The sequence below is a fragment of the Hesperophylax consimilis genome, chromosome 19 (assembly GCF_061612785.1).
Source record: "Hesperophylax consimilis isolate HC1 chromosome 19, BYU_Hcon_1.0, whole genome shotgun sequence".
NCBI classification, from domain to species: domain Eukaryota; kingdom Metazoa; phylum Arthropoda; class Insecta; order Trichoptera; family Limnephilidae; genus Hesperophylax; species Hesperophylax consimilis.
In genome coordinates this window covers 30,033,964-30,056,169 of record NC_142854.1, presented here as the reverse complement: position 1 = coordinate 30,056,169, position 22,206 = coordinate 30,033,964, and the positions used below count along the sequence as shown (strand labels likewise).

Below are 22,206 nucleotides of genomic sequence, written 5' to 3'. Positions count from 1 at the left end.
GTACAGCATTCTGAATAGTATTAATATCTCACAAAAGCGGCGCTATAAAAATTGTCCAATAAAAAATGAAAAGAGAGAGAGAAGAATACTAAAAGTTTCACTTCCGTCTTGCGTAGGCTTGCCAAACACTGTATTTTATTTTAATATTTTTAAGTTTGCATTAAAAATTTTCAGTTTATTTTAAAGTGTATTATTATAGAAAAATGTGACAACATAACTAAGACCGTGTATTTTTTACAAGAATATCATTTTGAAATTATTCAGAATAACCCTATTTATAAGTGTCAAAAGCTGATGAAAAAAGCAGTGAAAATTTGTTTTAGTGACTTATTTGAAAATTAACATAAAAAAATTGAAGTAACCCACAGGTACCAAAATTTTATGGTTTATTAAAATTTATAAACAGAATAAACTTATTAGGCAACTAGTTCTATCGAGACTGCAGATAAAATGGATTTTTGTTTGTCTGAATCGGTTTTAATAAACTAATCATTTCATTACAGATACCGACTTATTGAGCTTTATTCGTTATTTGTAATTTGTGTTTCCTGAAGACACATCCCGGGAAAAAAGCAATTTTAAACAAGTATGGCGAATTTTCAAAAATTATAATCAAAGAGTATTTCTTAATTTCTGAATGAATTTTAATTAATGTTATTTTTTTAAAACCTTAGAGATTATCACAACATTGTAAATGTGCATTTTTGGTATTTAAGATTTATTTGTATTACTTTTGTATTATCTTCATTCTACCTTACTATTTAAAAAATACCCTCTGACGTCCAATGTTACGCCAAATTAAAAAAAAAACCAAAGACCAACAAAATTTCAAATAATTTTCTAAGCAATACATATTTTGAAAATGTGGAATCAATAATGCTGGTGTGAAAGGGTTAAGAATGTGTTATAATTTGTCAATAACTTATGGAATTTGGAAATCAATAACCACGCTAAGTTTGTGTCCTAAGATGTAATTAATTTATTTCCTAGTATACCAATAGATGAAGTAAATCAATTTCTAATAATTTGTTGATTTCTTCATTTTCGCCGAAAGTGCTGATGTCTAATCTGACCTTATTTTTCGATGTAATTTTTAAACAGAACCAAACGCAATTGAGAAAAACTGGAATTTAAATGCATCTTTTCCATTTCCACGAAAATAAATAGTCATTTTTTGAGGAAAATAAGTATTATATAATAAAGTTTAACCAAGTGTTACTAAGCATGCAGCGGAATTCGACACCTTCATACTCGTCAAAAACTTTATTACTTTATGTATGACGAAAGCTTTCTAGATATTTACAAAAGCACAGGTCTGATGGAAGCCTTCGAGGTATTTACAAAAGCCCAAGACTTAATGTCTGATGGAAGCCTTCGAGGTATTTTCAAAAGCCCAAGACTTAATGTCTGATGGAAGCCTTCGAGGTATTTACAAAAGCCCAAGACTTAATGTCTGATGGAAACCTTCGAGGTATTTACAAAAGCCCAAGACGTAATGTCTGATGGAAGCCTGCGAGGTATTTACAAATGCACAAGTCAAACAAACATTAATTTAAAAAACTAAATTCTAAATACCATTCAGATATCTGACACTGGAAGTTTCATTTTTAAATCTCCACTCTTCATTAATTTCATCAGTTTTTTAAAATCTAAAGAAAGAAACCCAACTGCTGCCAACCCTCTGGAGCCAGTGAGACTATGGCATCCCACGAGGAAGGTGGAAAAGTACCTGACTATTCAGATCTAGTCACCAAACACGCCCAAAGCCATTTCAAGCAACGTTTCAATACTGAATTGTTGTCTTACACCACAGGAAAATCGATCTATATCTATTTTATTTTATTTTTTTTATTTATTTATTTACGGACAAATAGTCCATTAACAACATATTAATTACACGAATAAATTTTATAAACAGAGATGACAGTGAAAGGAGAGCATATATAAATGAGGAGCGAAGACAATAACAATGACAATAGTAAAATAAAAGTAAGAATGGGAGATAATAATAACCTACATTCCCTTCTCCGTCAAATCCTCTGGAGCGGGCACAAAACCGTGGTTTGACCATCGCTGTGCTGAAGCTGTCAGACTCAAAAATACGGCTTTTAATGCACTCCGGAAGATTAGCTCCATGAATAACCTTTCGGAATACCGAAAACGGGCAAGGGATTGTAAGAGAGTTCTAAATAGAGCTAAGAGCGATCACGACCAGAGAATTGCGAAAAAGCTGGCTGACTGCCCCACTGGTAGCCGTGCTTTCTGGTCACTCGCTAGCTCGATCGGAAGAAATTTCTGCAGAACCACTTTCCCACCTCTGACCAAGCCTGATGGTCGGCTGGCTAACTCGGCCCGCGAGAAAGCTGAATTATTAGGCAAAATTTTCGCGGAAAACTCAACTCTTCAAGATAACGGAGAGACTCCCCCTTCTATTCCGCACTGCGGTTTTCAAATGGAGGAACCAAAGATCCGGAACAGAGAGGTTCTCCGAGTCTTGAACGAGCTGAAAGTCGACAAAGCCAGTGGGCCGGACGGAATACCTGCCTTGGTCCTCAAGAGGTGTTCTGCAGAAATGACTCCAGTGCTCGCGAAATTATTTAGGCTCTCTCTCAAAGGTGCAAAGGTGCCAGATCTTTGGAAAAAGGCAATCGTCCACCCAATCCCAAAAAAGGGGGACCGTTCCGACCCTTCTAACTACCGCCCCATAGCCATCACTTCCATACTCTCGAAGGTATTAGAAAGGGTGGTTAACAACAAATTGCTCACATATCTCGAGAATAACAATATCCTAAGCGATCGGCAATATGGATTTCGTCGAAACCGATCGTGTGGCGATCTACTCGGATATGTAACGCATATTTGGGGGCGGTACATGGAACGTTTTGGTGAAACCCAAACCGTTGGGTTGGATATCTCCAAAGCCTTTGACAGAGTCTGGCACCGGGCGCTTATCGGGAAATTACCATCGTATGGGATCCACCCAACCCTGCATAGTTGGATTGCGGACTTTCTGAGGGGAAGAACAATTCAAACCGTGGTTGACGGCTCTTCTTCCTCACCGCACCAAATCAATGCGGGGGTGCCACAAGGATCTGTGCTGTCTCCGACGCTGTTTTTATTGCACATCAACGATCTCGTTGAATGTGCACCAATTCACTGCTACGCTGATGACAGCACCGTTCACGAGGGTTATCTTTTTGACAGGCCCCCTTCCACCTATGATGTCCGAACAGCTCGGGAAGTTTTGAAGCGAAAAATTGACCACCACCTAGAGATGGTTCGTGCCTGGGGTAAGGCCAACTTGGTCAGTTTCAACGTCTCAAAAACCCAAGCGTGTCTGATTTCGGCAAAGAGGGAGATCAATGACTGTCTGGTGCAATTTGATGGGAGCACTCTCCCCAATAAAGACTCCATTGAAATGCTTGGAGTTACTATATCAGACCAGCTCAAGTATCGGGGATCCATAGAAGCCCGAGTAAATCAGGCCTCCAAAAAGTTGGGCGTCTTGTACAGGGCTAGGAGATTCTTCAACAGTGACCAGCTGCTGACCCTGTACAAGTTTCAAGTCCGCCCAACTATTGAATTTGGGAGCCACCTTTGGGCTGGTGCCCCAAAATACTTGATAAACCTGCTTGAATCTGTGCAAAGGAGAGCGATCCGTCTGATTGACAATCCGTTGTTAACAGACCGATTGCCTTGTCTGATGCATAGACGCAATATAGGCATGCTGTGTCTGTTCTACAGGTATTTCAATGGAGCCTGCTCCAAGGAGCTAGCAGCATTGATTCCTGATGCACCGGTGCACGTGCGCGAAACTCGACGGACACGAACTGAACACCCGTTCACGGTTGACGTTGGCTTCATGAGAACGGGCCGTTTTTACGACTCGTTTTTGTGTAAGTCGGCTCGTATGTGGAACGAGCTACCGGCATCTGTTTTTCCTCCCTCCTATAATCCGAGCCTCTTCAAGGCCCGCATTAACAAATCCCTCCCTACAGCCCCTACCTTACTCCGCCTCACAACGCCGCCCAACCGGGTGGTGACATAGTTCCCCTGTCTGTGCACTGCACAGGCAGGGACACTCTTGTGAGGTGTCACATAAAAAAAAAATAAAAAAAAAAAAAAATAAGTCAAAGCATGAAGATGGTTCAAAGGGCATTAGAAATTAGACATTGCGTATTGACTGTCGAAAGTCATTTAGGCATATACCACAAAATTCAATGCTTTGACTTGACAGTGAGTTGACAAGTCTCGACATTCTGGACAAAGGAGAATGGTATCCATAATTGGTAGAATGTTGATTGACGAACAGCAATTCATTATTTCGGAGTCTACGGGAAGGGATGTTGAATTGGATAAGTTGCAACAAAGCAGGTGAGTCTGTAATACCATTGATAATCTTAAATATGCAAATCAGATCAGTGTCCCTTCTACGTTTCTCCAAAGAAGAAATGTTTAAAGTTTGTTCAACTTCATCATATGAGTACTCTCCTCTTTCAAGACCCAACCTCCAAGCGATTCCTCGTAGGAAGCGATGTTGTACGGATTCTATGTGACAAATGTGGACAGCATAGAAAAGAGACCAAATAACACTAGCGTATTCAAGGTGAGGGCGAACTAACGAGCAGTAAAGAGTTTTAAGGGTACTTATATGTTTAAAGTCAGAGGTTATTCTATGAACGAAGCCAAGTAGTTTAAGTGATTTGTTAACAATGTTGTTCATGTGCTCACGGAAAGAAAGTTTGCAGTCTAGAGTGACCCCAAGATCCTTGATAGATGTTACAGTAGATAAACAAACATTGTTTAATTTATAGTCAAACTGAATAGGTTTTTTGGTTCTATAAAAGGACAAAATTTTACATTTATCAACATTAAGTTCCATGCAGTTTATTTTGCACCAATTATTAAACGAGTCAATATCACGTTGAAAATGTAAGCAGTCAAGGTAGGATTTAATTATCTGAAGAATCTTATTATCATCAGCAAAAAGCCAGAAGCGTGTATGAGAAAAAACTTTGGTGATATCGTTAATAAAAAGGTTGAAGAGAAGCGGGGCCAAATGAGCTCCTTGGGGAACGCCGGACGTTACGTCAATGTTAAAGGATTCAAAGTTGTTTATTTTAACCCTTTGTTTTGTATCGCTCAAGTAAGAGCGAAAGAATGATAACAACGGGTTTCTAATGCCTATAGCATAAAGTTTGGCCATGAGAATCGAGTGATTTACTTTATCAAAGGCTTTGGAGAAATCAGTATAGAGTACGTCAACCTGAGTGTTGTCTTCCAAGGTTTTAACAATGGTATTTGTAAAGGACAATAAATTAGTTGTTGTAGATTTCGCCGATCTAAATCCATGCTGTTCATCAATCAGAACATTTTTGAATATAGGAGTGATTTTCTTTGTAATTATCGACTCAAATATTTTTGGAATACAAGATATAATTGATATTGGTCTGTAATTTTCAATGTTTGACTTGTTCCCGGACTTAAAAATGGGTCGAATATATGAAATTTTCCATGAATCAGTAAATGTTCCAGATGAGAGTGATAAGTTGTACAACATACAAATTGGGTTAGATAATGAATATTTACATTCTTTTAGCAAGATTTCTGGAATGCCATCAGGTCCGGTACTTTTTTTGTTAGAAAGTTTACTTAAAGATTGGTAAACCTCTACAAGTGAGATTTGGCAATCATTCAAGTCAATGTTGTAGTCATAGTTGAGTGGAGGGATGTTGCATGAGGCACCAGAATATACAGAGGAGAAGTGTTTAGCAAAAAGGTTGGCGATGTCAAGACCGTTAGTAGCATGAGTTTCATTATAGTGCATACTAGAAGTAAGATCATTATCAGTACGCTTTTGCGCAACAAATTGCCAAAATTGTTTAGGGTTTTGCAGTAATTTTGACTCAGTAACTTCTACATAAGATTTATAGCATTTGGCTGATTCGATTTTGGACAGTTCCCTTAAATGAGAAAATTTTCGATACAAGTTTAAGTTGCCAGTGTCTTTAAATAGCTTATGAGTTTTCTTTTTTTCAATTATTAACTGTTTGAGTTTTGAGCTAAGCCAATTTGGAAACTTGGGTTGATAGTAACATCCCTTAGGAACAAACAAATCTATAGCGCGTGAGACGCATTCATTAAATTTAAATACAGCGTCATTTATCAGATTTTAAAAATAGTACTGACCAATTAATCTGGGAAAGAAATTTGTTCATATTAGAGTAGTCACCATTAAGATATTTGTAGTGATAAGAGGCACTTGGTTTCAGAGAATCTAATTGGAAGAAATTAGTGATGTTAATAGAGAGAGGTGGATGATATTTATCTATAGGTAACAAAGAGACATCAGCTTCACTTACTATGATATTTGGTATACTAGAAAAAATTAAATCTAGGCAAGAACCTAGATAGTTAGTGACTGGATTTACTTAAACAGATTCAAGTAGCCAAAAAAATTTACAATTTCAGTAGCTTGTGGGGAAAGATTTCTAGGAGGAGTTTTGACACCTTGATTGTCGTTCAGCCACAATATTTTAGGTAAATTATAATCGCCACAAATAAATATGGAATCAGCGTTTCTAGAAACATGTTCAGTTAAAACAGTATGTGATTTATAGACTTCTATCGAAGAGGATGGAGGAATGTAAACACAACCGAGTACAAGTTTTTTGTTACCTAATAGAACACATAGAAACAATTGATCAGACACATTGTTAGATGACTCTAGAATATAGCAATGGTATTTCTTGTTTACACATATCATCACTCCACCACCTTTACATTTCGCAGAAGAAGTAGAACGGTCACTACGAAAAATGTTATAGTCAAAAAATCCCAGCTCAGCAGATGAGATATTATCGGAGAGCCATGTTTCAGTAAAAAATATAAAGTCGTATTGACACACACTGACGTTACAGCGAATGGTGTTCAGTTTTGTGTTTAGGCCACGAACATTTTGGTAGTACATTGAGAAGGAATTATTCACAGAACGATTGAACAGGTTCAACCTAAATTAATTAAAATTAATCCGAGAGAGTTCACGTCTTTCAGCAGCCTGGCGGGCGGGGCAGTCCTGAGCTCCAGTATTGTGAGAAGCCGGTTTCCTGAAGAAGGTGCAGGTGGCGCATACTGGTGATTTCACCTTATTGGGGCAGGCATCACGGTTGTGGCCAACTTTGGCACAGTGGGGACAGGTAGGTAAGTCAGTTTGGCACTTTGAAGCTGTGTGACCATATAATTGACAGTGGCCACACTTTAAACTATCTACCCAGTCTCTTACTCGGTGTAGTTGCCAGTCTATGGCAAGTTTAGTTCGCGATATTAAAGAGTGACGCACAGATGGAGGGACTCTAAAAATGTGGATGCAGTTTCCAGTGCGAGGGACAGATTTATGGGAAAAAGACATGATCAATTTTAAGTTCTCCAAAGATAGACCAGTGTCGTTGGAAGATTGAAGATGAACGGCACTTATAATTTCCTCTGCCGAAATATCTTGAGGGAGGTTGTGGATGGCGATGCGAGGGAGGCGATTTGGGGCAATTGTTGCTTTTAATCCCGCTTCGTTAAGCGCCGGAGAGTTCGCGAGTTTATCTGCCTCAGCAGAAGTGCTGGGGTGTATTAACACCCCACCATTTTTTAGTTCTCGCATTCCAGTGACTCGGATGCCCAGTTTACTGGGATCGATAGCATTGTTCCGACTTTAGCCAAGAATCAAACCAACGAAAATGCCACCTGTATCTGTATTGAGTAATTGAAATATCCGACAGATGTCTCCCTTAAGGGCAATAATTGTGATTATGTATCAATACATTCAAATGAATTAGTTTATAAATAGGCTTGCAAGCCCATTTTCTTTCTCTTCTCTCTCTAAATAACGGATCAATAACAACAATGAAATAATTACGGAATTCGAGGGTGGTCATTTTTGTTACCAGTGATGTGTGTTCTAAAGAATAAAACTTATCAATTATATTTCGTAGTATCATTAATTTAACGAGGCCAATATTCTAACATATGGTCCAATCGAGCCGCATCGTGCACCAGAAAGAGCCGAAATATGAACCAGCAAAAAATCAAGAAGATGCAGATCATCATCAGATAAGTATCCCAATGCCATCCTATCAAAACTGTGACCGAATCCCGAATTCTTCCTATTTCAAATTATCCCAAATGAAATATTTAAATATGCAACAAAGATTGAAAAAAAATTATTGTTGTTTCTGATTTTTCAGTTGTATAAAATTTTAATAGCTACCTACATTGCAAATTGATACGATTATTGTTAAATGAGCATCTCAATTGTAAGAGTTTTGTCATTGGATTTATTTAATTAAAAATAATTCACGCGAATGTTCAAATTTACCGGGTAAATTAAATTTCTCTACAAAATAATTTCAGCGAATTTCTGATTTAAAAAGTTGTCAGCCCTGGCACTGGCAAGCATTTTTACTAACACCGCCGTGTTTTCATTCGTAAACTGTCAGTTGTTTGAGGTTAAAAGTTAACTTGTTTATTATTTACCATTAAAGATGGAAAAGTTAAAGCCGTTAATCAACAAGCGTGGAGTTTTGAAAGCGAAATTGACAAGGTTAAATGATATTTTTAAGACACTCGATAAAACGGAACTAGAATTACGTTATCAAAAGGTCGAAAAATTGTTAGATGACTTTGAAAAAATTCAATCTCAAATCGAAGAACTTTCGGATGACGAGGCAGAAAACGTAAGTCAACGTGAATCAAATTAGCAAAAGGTTTATTGAATTCAGTAAATCATGAAAAATGTGAAATTAAATTACCAACTTTGAAACTTATTGAATTTCATGGTGAAATTACTGACTATGCTAAATTCGCCGAGACCTTTAAAGCACTAGTTCATGAAAATAATACGTTAAACAATTCTCAAAAATTCTTTTATTTACAATCGTGCCTTAAAAAAGACGCAGCTAAATTGATTGCCTCCTTGACCATATCGCACGACAATTACGAATCTGCGTGGCAGATACTGCAGGAACGGTACGCGAATAAAAAAATAATAGTTCATAGGCATGTTGCATCCTTATTTCAGTTAAAAGATATGAAACAAGAATGTCCAGTCGCGTTAAGGCATATTATTGATCAGGCTAATATAAATTTAGAAGCGTTAAAAAATCTAGGATTTCATGTTGATTCCTGGGACGCGATTATGATATATTTAATATCTAATAAATTGGATGGATCAACTCGTAGATTTTGGGAAGAGCAGCCAATAGATGGTGCACTCCCAACGTTGAAAGAATTTATTTCATGTCTAACCAAACGTGTTGAGGTACTGGAGTTCGCAAATTTGCAAGAAAAAAGGCCTACCTACAAGAATGTTACAACACGTGATGATCGCAAGAAAGATTTGTCTGTCTCATTGATAGCAAACAAACATGGATGCATCCTATGTAAAGAAAATCATCCAGTGTATTATTGTAAAAAATTTCTCAAATTAAATATCCAGGGAAGATTAGAATTTTTAAGAAAGGCCCGAGCCTGTTTCAAATGTTTGAGGGTAGGACATTTTACACAAGATTGCAAAAATAAATTCAAATGTAAAATCTGTGCAAGTGATCAACATAATACTTTGATACATGTTAATGAATTAAATAGTGAAAACACAAATGAAGAGGCACACAGCTCGACATCAGTGGCAAATCATACGGTGTTAAATAAAAATGAAAAGATAATTTTATTATCTACAGCGATCGTGAATATCGTAGGTAGCGACAACCGTTTACACAAAGCGAGGGTATTATTGGATTCAGGCGCCCAATCGAATTTCATAAGAGAGAGTTTTGCAAAAAAATTAGAATTAAAAACAGAAAAAATAAATACGCCGGTGTCTGGAATACAAAATCGCATCACACATATCAATCGAAGAGTTACAATTGACATGTTAGCAGTGAATAGTGATAATAATAAGAAAATTTCTTGTGTAGTATTGCAGGCTATAACAACCGACCTACCCCAAATGACCTTCAAGAAACAAGAGTTGAAGATCCCATCTGGCTTGCAACTAGCGGATAAGGATTTCAATGTCACGTCTCCAATTGACATCCTGTTGGGTGCGGAAGTTTTTTGGGAAATAATGAATAATGATCGAATACGCTTAACGGAGGGCGGGCCAACTATTCAAAGGACTGAACTCGGTTGGATTGTTTCCGGAGCGATCGACATCATCACTAAAACAAGGCCAGTATCAATTAATTGTAATCTAGCCATTAATAAAATAGGTAACCAGATGGAAAGATTCTGGAAACTAGAAGAGGTGGATGCCATGAAACCTCAGAATTTTGAAGAAAAGGCTTGCGAAGTCAACTTTACAGAGTGTCATAGTAGAGACGCGGAGGGCAGATTTACGGTAGCCTTACCAACCCGCCCTTGTATAGACCAACTAGGGAGTTCTTTGTCAATGGCTGAAAAAAGGTTTCATACATTGGAAAGAAAATTTTCCACCAATAAAGAATTGAAATGTCAATATAGCATGTTTATGAGAGAATATTTACAATTGGGTCATATGGAAGAGTGCCGAAAATCCGAATGCGATGCGAGATCATATTTTTTACCACATCATGCGGTGATGAAGGAGTCAAGCACCACCACTAAAGTTCGCGTGGTGTTCGATGGATCGGCAAAAACATCTTCTGGTATTTCCCTTAATGATGCTCTGATGGTCGGACCTAACATACAAAAGGATTTAAATATTCAAATTTTACATTTCAGAAAACATCCTGTAGTCATAACTGCGGACATAGAGAAAATGTACCGTCAGATAAACGTGCAGGAAAGCGACCGCAATCTACAGAAAATTGTTTGGCGCTTTTCACAGGATGAGGATTTGAAGCATTACAAGCTAAGGACAGTGACTTATGGATTAGGACCGTCATCTTTCCTGGCGACAAGATGCCTGAAGCAAATAGGTATTGAAAATAGACTTTCATTTCCTATAGCAAGCAATGTCATTGAAAACGACTTTTACATGGACGACCTATTAACGGGAGGAAATGACGTTGAATCGTGCCACCTTCTAAAACAACAGGTAATCAGTTTACTAAAATCTGCAGGGATGAATCTAAGAAAATGGAGATCAAACGCGGCAGAATTATCTTCCGAACCAGGTCAAGATATGCAAGGATTGATATCTAAAGAACCCCAAGAAGAAAAAATACTAGGATTAAACTGGAACAGTGAGTTTGATTACTTTTCATATGTAGTGAAAAAACCAGTATGTACCGTACAAAGCAAACGGCGGATATTGTCAAGTATCGCCTCAACGTTCGATCCTTTAGGACTGCTAGGACCAGTAACGGTTGTAGCAAAACTAATTATGCAGAGATTATGGATATCTAAGACTTCCTGGGACGAAGAAATACCCGAGGGAATATTAAAAGATTGGGAAAATTACATGAAAAATTTATCTCAAATAAACCTGTTGAAAATAAAGAGAAGAATCTTGTGGGGTCAAAACAGCCTACAAATCCATGGTTTTTGCGACGCATCAGAAAAGGCCTACGGAGCCTGTGCGTATCTAGTATCCAGGGACGCCGAGGGTAAGATGCACTCTCAGTTAATATCTTCCAGGTCCAGGATAGCGCCATTAAAAAACATATCCCTGCCAAAATTGGAACTTTGTGGTGCGGTGCTGTTAACGAAATTATTAAAAAACATCAAAGAAGCGCTCAACATGGTTGAGGTGGATACATACTACTGGTGTGACTCTACCATCGCACTATGCTGGATAAGAGGACAGCCAGCTAGATGGAATACCTTTGTGGCCAACAGGGTTGCCGAGATACAAGAGGCCGGCGATCCCGCCCATTGGCGACATGTTTCATCGCAGGAAAACGCCGCTGATATTTTATCAAGAGGAGTTACAGCAAACAAACTATTACAAGCAGATATTTGGTGGAAGGGTCCGGATTGGCTAATAAGAGAGGCCGATCACTGGCCGAAGCCAGAAAATTCCTGTATAAATCCTCCAGAGATAAAAACCAAGGCGGTATGCGTGTCTACTAATGTCACGTAGTGGGACATCTTTTCAAAATTTTCCTCTCTCAACAAGCTAAAGAGAGTAACTGCATATATATTGCGTTTCTTTAATAATTGTAACACAAAAAACTGTAAAATAACCGGGAGGTTAAGCGTGCCGGAGCTGGACAATACATTGCATCGTCTAATAGCAATAATTCAACGCTACCATTTTAAGGATGAGTTCAGGGCTTTGAGTAATAAAATATGTTCACTGGATAAACGTAGCGTTATTTTGTCGCTTAATCCATTTATAAATAATGGATTAATTTGTGTCGGGGGCAGGCTAACAAAGGCGAAACATTTATCATACCAGCAACGACACCCAATAATTTTACCAAAAATAATAAGTTAACAGAATTAATTATTCGACATCTTCATTATGTACATTTACATGCAGGGACACAAACTTTGTTATCTCTAGTGAGATTACAGTTCTGGCCGATTGCCGGAAAAACCACTGTTAAGCAAATATTACATAAATGTATAGTATGTTTCAGAAAAAATCCAGTAACCAGTCAAGTTATCATAAGTGACTTGCCGGAAAACAAAATAACACCTAGCAGGCCGTTCGAGGTTACCGGGATTGATTACGCAGGTCCTATCATGATGAAAAGCGGTATCACCAGGAAGGCTCCATTGGTGAAATCTTATTTATGCATTTTTGTTTGTTTCTCAACGAAAGCTGTGCATTTGGAACTGGTAACGGACCTCACCACTGACAACTTTTTAAATTGTTTAAAACGTTTCATTGCGCGGAGGGGCAAACCCTTTAAAATATATTCAGATAATGCGACCAATTTTAAGGGAGCATATAATCAACTGAGAGAATTGTATGATAAGTTAAAGAAATCTGATGACAAGATTCAAAAATATTTAGCTGATTTGTCAATACTGTGGGGATTTATTCCACCACGGTCACCGAATTTCGCTGGACTCTGGGAAGCAGCAGTGAAATCCGCCAAATATCATTTAAAAAGAATAACCGATAATTCAAGTTTAACCTTTGAACAATTATATACTTTATTGTGTCAGGTAGAATGCTGTTTAAATTCACGTCCGCTCACTCCTCTGTCCAACGATCCGACTGACCTGAATCCTTTGACTCCAAATCATTTCCTGATTGGCGGAGGGATAGCATTTATCTCTGAGAAGGATGTTCGGGAGATACAATATAATCGATTGAATCAATATCAAAAATTAAATGCACTGATTCAAACATTTTGGTGCAGGTGGAAACTGGAATATCTTGCAGAATTACAAAGACGTACCAAATGGAAGGAAGACAAGGGCCTCAGGACTGTTGAAAGGGACGACATGGTCATACTAAAGGAGGACAACCTGCCGCCTAATATGTGGAAACTAGCCAGGATCCTAGCTACTCACCCTGGAGCTGACGGGAAAGTGCGGGTGGTTACCCTCAAAACCGCACAAGGAACATTTAAGAGACCTATCAGCAAAATATGTTTATTACCCATGGAAAGGGATTCAAGCATTGCTACAGGGACGCCCGATGTACCCCCCGGACTGAATAAATAAGTTCCTGCAGTCATAAACAAGAGAAAAATCATCAACCTACCTGAAGGATGACCTTGGACCATCAAATTTTTGCTAGCAGTCATAAAAAGGAGAAGAATTAGCAACCTACCTGAAGGATGACCTTGGACCATCAAAATTTTGCTAGCAGTCATAAGACGGAGAAGAATTAGCAACCTACCTGAAGGATGACCTAGGAACATCGAATTAACTTGTTCATATTATGATTCTCTTATTTTAGAACTTTTTGTTCATATTCATCTCATGATTGTTTTTCAAATTAATTTGTCCATATTTATATTATGTTTATTTTTCAAATTATTTTTGTTTATATTATGGTTATTTTTTAAAAATTATTTTTTGTTTATGTGTAAAAAAAATAAATTCTTCCGTCCCCTGGCAGCATGTTCAGACTTTAGCCAAGAATCAAACCAAACGAAAATGCCACCTGTATCTGTATTGAGTAATTGAAATATCCGACAGATGTCTCCCCTAAGGGGAATAATTCTGATTATATATACCAACACATTCAAATGAATTAGGTTATAAATAGGCTTGCAAGCCCATTTTCTCTCTCTTCTCTCTCTAAATAACGGATCAATAACAACCATGAAATAATTAAGGAATTCGAGGGTCGTTGTTTTGTTACCAGTGATGTGTGTTTTTAACCCCTCCGACTTTTCGCGAACTTGAAGCTAAAATGTCTTTATCGAAATGTCAATTTCACGAAAACGTTGTGTTATTACCGCCTCACAATCAAAGCTCTATAAATGAAACATTACTGAACGGAGCCGAATAGTAAAAACTGTTTTAGAAAGGTTACAAAATAGGCTTTCAAATTGTTGTATCATAAATAAATATTAACATTTGTAAATATTTAAATTTAGAATGGAAACATGAAAAAATTGTAAAAATGACTCACCTGTAATGTTTTATGTAAAAACGATACTAAAATCACGGATAATGTAAAAAAAAACACTTATTTCATCGTACAAATGTACAATAAACAATTCTGTCACTTCACTTTTTGACCATTTCATACAAAATATATTTTTAAAAAAATAATTAAACTTGCGACGCGGTCGGCGCGTCAAACGGCTTTCTTGGCGTCGTTTTACGATTTGGCGGGTAAAATTTGCTTCCACTGAGTAGGTCTTTTTACGGGTTTCTATGGATAACTTTGAATAGAGATGTGAAGCTTCATTCAATACGAATATTCTACTTTTTGTTTTAGGGATGTCACTAGAAGAATAACGGAGTTATGACGATTTTTGTGGAAACACACGCGTTGACGTGTAAACACGCTTATTGTACTTGACTGCTATCGTTATTTTATCGTGTATATCTGCTTACGTTGCTGACCGGTTAAAGAATAAAACTTATCAATTATATTTCTTGGTATCATTAATTTAACGTGGCCATTACTGTAACAGAAACCGTGCGTGAGTTGCAAAAGAAGTCAATAATTAATTTTATTATAAAAAGTGCAAGAATGTACCAGTTCCACAGACAAAAATAATAACGGTTCCAGTGACGGCAATGGAGCCGGGAACCGGGCCAGGAATATCGATCATCTCTACGGATGGAAACGTCAGGTGTCCGACTATTGTGTCTCCTTTGCTTTTGCTTCCTTAACGTATATAAGTGTTGCTCTGTCTTTCTAAAGTAATATTATATGAACCACACAATAATTGAAATTGAAATGCTCTTACTATATTGAAGGTTTCTTCAATTGACCGCCGTGCTTCGACTTGTATGTACGTATGACCTTTATATATTAACTAAGTAACACTTAAACTCGTAAATTTGTGCTTGTTAATTGTAAGATTATATCGCTCGACACCTGATTGATCAGTTTAAATAGCATTCGCGATATAACACGAGAGACAAAAGAGAGTACGTGAGTTTGTTTATTGTTCATTTACGGCCGCTGTCAAATAATAAAATCAAGCGATTGGTAAGTTCATCTAACCTTGACCCTGTTTGAACATCACATAAGTCATTTTCGCTAATTTAAAAACAGCAAACCTTTTTTGTGGTACCATTAATTAAGTAAATTTTGAAGAAGTAAGCATTGCTTACGATACATATTGTTTTTTTGAAAAATAATAACGGTTTTAAATAAGTGTTGATTCTTTTTAATATGAACTGTTCAAAGAGAGAGTTTTTGTTACAGTCCTTTCTTATTTTTTAGCTGAGAATAATTATCATTACACAACAGGACGCTATCACAGCAGTGCCATGGATTCCAACCCAAAGAGTGTTTCCATCAAAACTGAACCATGGCCACAGGAAGAAGGGTCAGGTGAAATGGCCTATAAGGATGTTGAAATCCACCTCCCGGATGTGAAGAAGGAATGTTTGCAGTATGCCGAGAGTGTTCAGCCAACTAGTAAGTTGCATTGCATATCACAGAAGTGTTTCCGAAGCAAATAATCAGAACAGCTGCTTGTTCTTTACTTCCCCTATTGTCGTCCATACTTTTAATTTTTATAATAATAATTATATAGCGCAGTTCTGTGTTATTTCACTTCAAAATTTTACCTTTGGAATATTGCTTTACACGCAACTGATGATCTAAGAAAACGTTTAACTTATTATGCTCGCAAACAGTTCTTAATTCGTCAAATGTTGCCTCGTCATATTTTATTATTAAAGTAAATCAATCCACTCCAAAAATTCTCTTCTCAAAAGAGCGAAGCGGAGTTCTGTTTTAAGTCGACCGTTGATCATTTATGTACGTCTATAAATTTGTTTGTATTTTCCGTTTCCAATGGTGTCCATTTTAGATTCTATCAATTGGAATAATCAAAACTATGGTACCTACCTACCTGAAGAGAATTTCATAATTCCTTATTGTAAATAAAAAAATGACACTTAAAATAATGGTTTATATTACGAACCTACTTGCTACTCACAAATCTTCTCTCTTCAGAGGAAATTGTGGTTTTGATTTATTAAATGAGAGAATTTATTTTTATTTTTGTATTAATGGACCTATCCATCATCTTTAAATCTGTTTGTATAAAGAAGAGAGTCTGATTTTCATATCTACAAACAGTAGTTTAGAAGTTCAAGTGCGCAAAATGTCGGAACATCAATCTCGGAATAAAACATATTCAGAGATTGATGTTCCGACATTTTGCGCACTTGAACTTCTAAACAAGATGAAGGCGACTATCTACAAGAGATTTTGAAAATCTATCCCTATCTATAATATAAGATTTGTTTGGCCATAACATTCTGTTTTGTTTTACCATGACAATTTCTGTTTCCGTTATGTTTTATTATTGTTATTCTTACAAAAATCATATACGATTACCATATTACAGGCATGAGCCTAGTATGGTAGTTGAAAATTTATTAAATACAAAAAAGATAAAAATAAGCGTTCAAAATCTAGAAAAAACTTGAACGTTAACGTGAAGCCCGGCCGACGCTGGATAATTCAGCTAGTATAATGAAAATTACTCAATTCTGTTGTGTTTCTCTCAACCTCTGGTTCAATGAACACTTGAACTCATGCTTTGAATTTAAGTGTCGTTTTCAAAAGAGTTTGTTTTAATTATTCAAACAAATGGTAAAGAACCTACTTATATAATTAAAATAAATCAACATTAAGTTATTTTATTTTCCAAATCTGAATCATAATGTTCCATGTTTTTCACTGTATTTCACGTCTTAGCTAGTTTAATGTATCGTTTACATTAGACATAGATTAATAAACATTTCAAAAACGTACTATCGTATCCATATTTCAGATGTAAATCGACATAATAAACCATCCGATTATTAATTTTTATGTGATGGGAATTTGAATTAGCTTAGCTACTACAAAGTCGGAAAGTATATTGTCAGTGGGATCTTTATTGAACTATATAAAACAATCTAACAGGAAATAAAAATAATCATGCACATAGCTCTCATGATATATATTAACATTTTGTTGTTGTTCTGTTTAAGGTAGCATTAATGTGGAGACTATACCCATTAAGGAAAACCCAGGACCCCGAGAAGAAGATGGAGGAAGAATCCCTTATACAGAAATAGATATATACCTGCCAGATGTGAAAAAGGAATGCTTAGAACATTTTGAAAATATTACCAAGACTGCAGGTAAAATACATTTTTTCGGTCTGAATCAGTTTTGATAATCTTATCGTTTTATTGTAGATACCGACTTATTGAGATTTATCTGCCATCTTTTCCAAATAAAATAATGATCCTGAAGACACATACAGAAAAACCTCTTTCATGTCTCCATTGTAACTCCTGCTCAAACACAAATCAGATTCAACAATGCCCTTACGCACCCATACTTGCGAAAAACCTTATTCATGTCTCCATTGTAACTACATACTTCTGCTCATAAAAATCAATTTTAAAAAAGTACTTACTCATACTGGAGAAAAACCTTTTTTATGTTCCCATCGTAACTTTCTGTGCTCATAAAAATCAATTTTAAAAAGGTACTTACGCATACTGGAGAAAAACCTTATATATGTTCCTACTGCAGCATTTCATGTTTTAAAAGCTGTATTTAATACATCTCATTCTTACCCATACTGGAGAAACATTTTATACATGTTCCCATTGTACCTACTCCTGTTACGTTAATCATCTTTAACACTTCACTTTCGCTCCCATACAGGAGAAAAACCTTATTCGTTTTCCAATTCCAACTTCCAACTACTGTTCTCAGGGTTGACAGTACACTTGCCCACCCATTCTCGAGAAAACCCCTATTTATATTCCCATTGTAACTACTCCTGCTTAAGCAAGGGAAATTTAAAGACACATCAACGCACCCATACTGGAGAAAACCTTTTTCATTTTCCCATTGTACCCACTCCTGCTCAAGCGAGGTATATTTGAGGGTACACTTACGCACCCATACCGGAGAAAAACCTTATCCATGTCCCCATTGTAACCTCCTATGCTCACAGAAGTCAGATTTAACGGTACATTTACGCACCCATATTGGCGAAAAACCTTCATTATGTCTTAAAGTTCAACAGCTCGGCTGTGGAACGAACTGCCGGCCTCTGTGTTTCCTCCCTCCTACAACATAGGACTCTTCAAGACCCATGTTCACTCCTTCCTCTCCACAAAAAGACCCTCCACACAGCATCCCCAAAGATGACATAGGCCCTGAGGGAAATTATTTTCTTCAGGGCCTCCTGTGTGGAGTAAATATAAAAATAAATAAAAAATGTTTCCATTGTAACTACTCCTGCTCACACAAATCAATTTTAAAAATGGATTTATTCCCTCATACTGGAGAAAAACCTTTTTTTGTTATTTGTTTTTGGGGTGTCATGCCGTGATGCGCTAACTTCTTCTTTAGCCAACGTTGTCGGAAAAGTTGGCTAAAGAATGCGTTAACGCAACACGGCACAACACCCCAAAAACAAATAACAAAAATACTTTTGACTGCGTAAATCTTAAAACCTTGTTCATGTACATATTAATTTTTTTATAAATTTTATATAAATAAAAAATTAAATAAATAAATTGTAACTACTCCTGCTCACGCAAGTAAAATTTAACGGTACACTTACTGCACCCATAACGCACCTTAACATACTGGAAAAAAAACTTATTCATGTTCCAATTGTAACCACTAATGCTCATACAAGTCAGTTTTAACGATACACTTATCACACCCTCACTGGACTTATTGTTTATTTCCTTATTTGAAATTTAAAAAAAAATTCCTATAAAATATTTTATGTTTTATAATTACTATATAATTAAGTACCATATAGGTATTTAAGTTCCTACTTACAAATCTTAATTTTGTGTTAATTTATTAAATTAGCTTAAATTAGAAACGTACTTTTTTACATACTCGTATATAATACTCACACAACTAATATATCGCAGAAATTAATATTAATGCTACGATTTATCTATTATCGTTCTATTTGGTTCTTAAAGACACAATGACATTGAATTAAATACTCATTATAATAGTATAATTAATTGTGGAAGTAGTTATAGGAACTTAATTACATAACTGATTATCAACTGACATAATTTTGTAAAAGAACTGGAAAAGGGTAGATAAATATCTAGTTCATAAGCAGGCATTGCGTCTCTTAACTCTGCTAGACATATTCTTAAAACCTCAAATTGTAATATTTAAATATTGTGATGTGACCGTATGTCCCAGATGTGACCGTTTCCCTTTCTGATTTTTCTGTTTCAGATTTTCGTTTAGAAATCACTAATATTGTCTTCAATATTTAAATATTACAATTTGAGGTTTTACTCGATAAAGTCATTCCGAAAAATAAATATAAAAATAACCTTTATCATTGATATAGCTAATCCAGATTCCTGTAATATTAAAACAAATCTATTTCTGAAAAAATAAGAAAATTTGAAAAGTGAGATTAAAAGAATTCGTCATTCTCAGACTATAAAAATATAACCATTTGGTTTTTCGGCTACTGGTATTATACCTAGCTCTCTCATTCAAAATTTATGCGTATGAGATCTGTCAAAGAATTTATATATAAAAATTGAAAAACCTAGTCATTTTAAATACATGTAGGGTAACGAAAGATTTTTAAATATATATGTTAAGGGATCAGTAGGATTTATAGGCCCTGTTAGGAGTTCTACTGAGCCGAACCGTCTGATATGAAAATATCTGGAGTCGATGAATTATTTTCCCATTTGATCTCTGGTGAGTTGACGTGTTGTTCGTGTATTGTTTTGTATTTAGTATCCTTATATAATGCACTTGCATAATTTGGATTGATAATCATTTTTGGAAAAGTGTGTGGAACGATTTGGTTTTTTTCGGTGGGGAAGATTTAACCCGGATATAAAGTCGGAAACAAATAATCATACACAAAGCTCTCAAGTCTTTTATATAGATTTTAACATTTTGTTCTTGTTTTGTTTTAGGTAGCATTAATGTGGATACTGTACCCATTAAGGAAAAACCAGGATCCCGAGAAGAAGATGGAGGAAGAATCCCTTATACGGAAATAGACATAGACCTGCCAGATGTTAAAAAGGAATGCTTAGAGCACTCTGAAAGTATTACCGAGACTGCAGGTAAAATGGATTTTTTTTCGTCTGCATCAGTTTTAATAATCTTATCGTTTCATTATAGATACCGACTTATTGAGCTTTATCTGTCATCTTTTTCAGACATGATAACGGACCTGAAGATGCATCCAGGAGAAAAACCTCATCCGTGTTCCTATTGTAACTACTCCTGCTCCGCCAAATCATGTTTAACAATTCACTTACGCACCCATACTGGAGAAAAACCGTATTCGTGTTCCCATTGTAACTACTCGTGCTCAAGCAAGTCAAACTTAAAAGTGCACTTACGCACCCATACTGGCGGAAAACCTTATTTATGTCTACATTGTAATTACTCCTGCTCACAAAAATCACGTTTGAAACAGCACTTATTCACTCATTCTGGAGAAAAACCTTATTCATGTCCCCATTGTAACTATTCCTGCTCAAGAAAAACACATTTGACGGAGCACTTACGCACCCATTCTGGCGAAAAACCTTATTCATGTCTACATTGTAACTACTCCTGCTCACAAAAATCACGTTTGAAAGTGCACTTATTCACTCATTCTGGAGAAAAACCTTATTCATGTCCCCATTGTCACTACTCCTGCTCACGCAAGTCAGATTTAACGGTACACTTACGCACCCATTCTGGCGAAAAACCTTATTCATGTCTACATTGTAACTATTCCTGCTCACGCAAGTCATCTTTAACGGTACACTTACGTACCCATACTGGGGAAGAACCTTTTTCATGTTCCCATTGTAACTTTTCCTACTCATGCAAATATCGTTTGAAAATGCACTTACGCACCCATCATCCATACACCCAACATCATATTCGTACCCATACTGGAACAAATCCTTATTCATGTCCCCATTGTAACCAATCCTGCTTTAGCAAATCACATTTAACAGTGCACTTACGAACCCACACTTGCGATAAACCTTATTCATGTCCTATTGTAACCACTCCTGCTCACAGAAGTCAGATTTAACGGTGCACTTACGCACACATACTAGCAAAAAACCTTATTCGTGTGTCCATTGTAACTACTCCTTCTCACAAAAATCACTATTAATAAGGCACTTACGCACCCATACTGGAGAAAAACCATATTCATGTCTCCATTGTAACTACTCCTGCTCACAAAAACCACCTTTAAAATTACATTTCCGCACCCATACTGGAGAAATACTTTATTCATGTTCGCATTGTAACCACTCCTGCTCACAGAAGTCTGATTTAACGGTTCACTAACGCACTCATGCTGGCAAAAAACCATATTCATGTCTCCATTGTAACTACTCCTGCTCACAAAGGTCACTCTTAAACAGGCACCTTCGCATCCATACTTGAGAAAAACCTTATTCATGTTTCCATTGTAACTACTCCTGCTCACAAAAATCTCACTTTAAAAGACACTTACTTACTCATACTGCAGAAAAACCTTATTCATGTCTCCATTGTTACTACTCCTGCTCATACAAATCTCTTTTAAAAAGGCACTTACTCACTCATACTACAGAAAAACATCTTTAATGTTCATGTTCCCAAAGGGGATCTTTAAA

General features: G+C 36.4%; 1 long non-coding RNA gene across 1 annotated transcript; it reads left to right on the top strand.

Moving 5' to 3' along the window:
- Positions 1 to 17,611: 17,611 nt before the first annotated feature.
- LOC149415107 (uncharacterized) lies at positions 17,612 to 21,189 on the top strand. Its single transcript, XR_016303877.1, has 3 exons — positions 17,612 to 17,703; positions 20,506 to 20,658; positions 20,755 to 21,189. It is a non-coding gene; the product is annotated as an uncharacterized LOC149415107 (long non-coding RNA).
- The last annotated feature ends 1,017 nt before the right edge of the window (positions 21,190 to 22,206 follow it).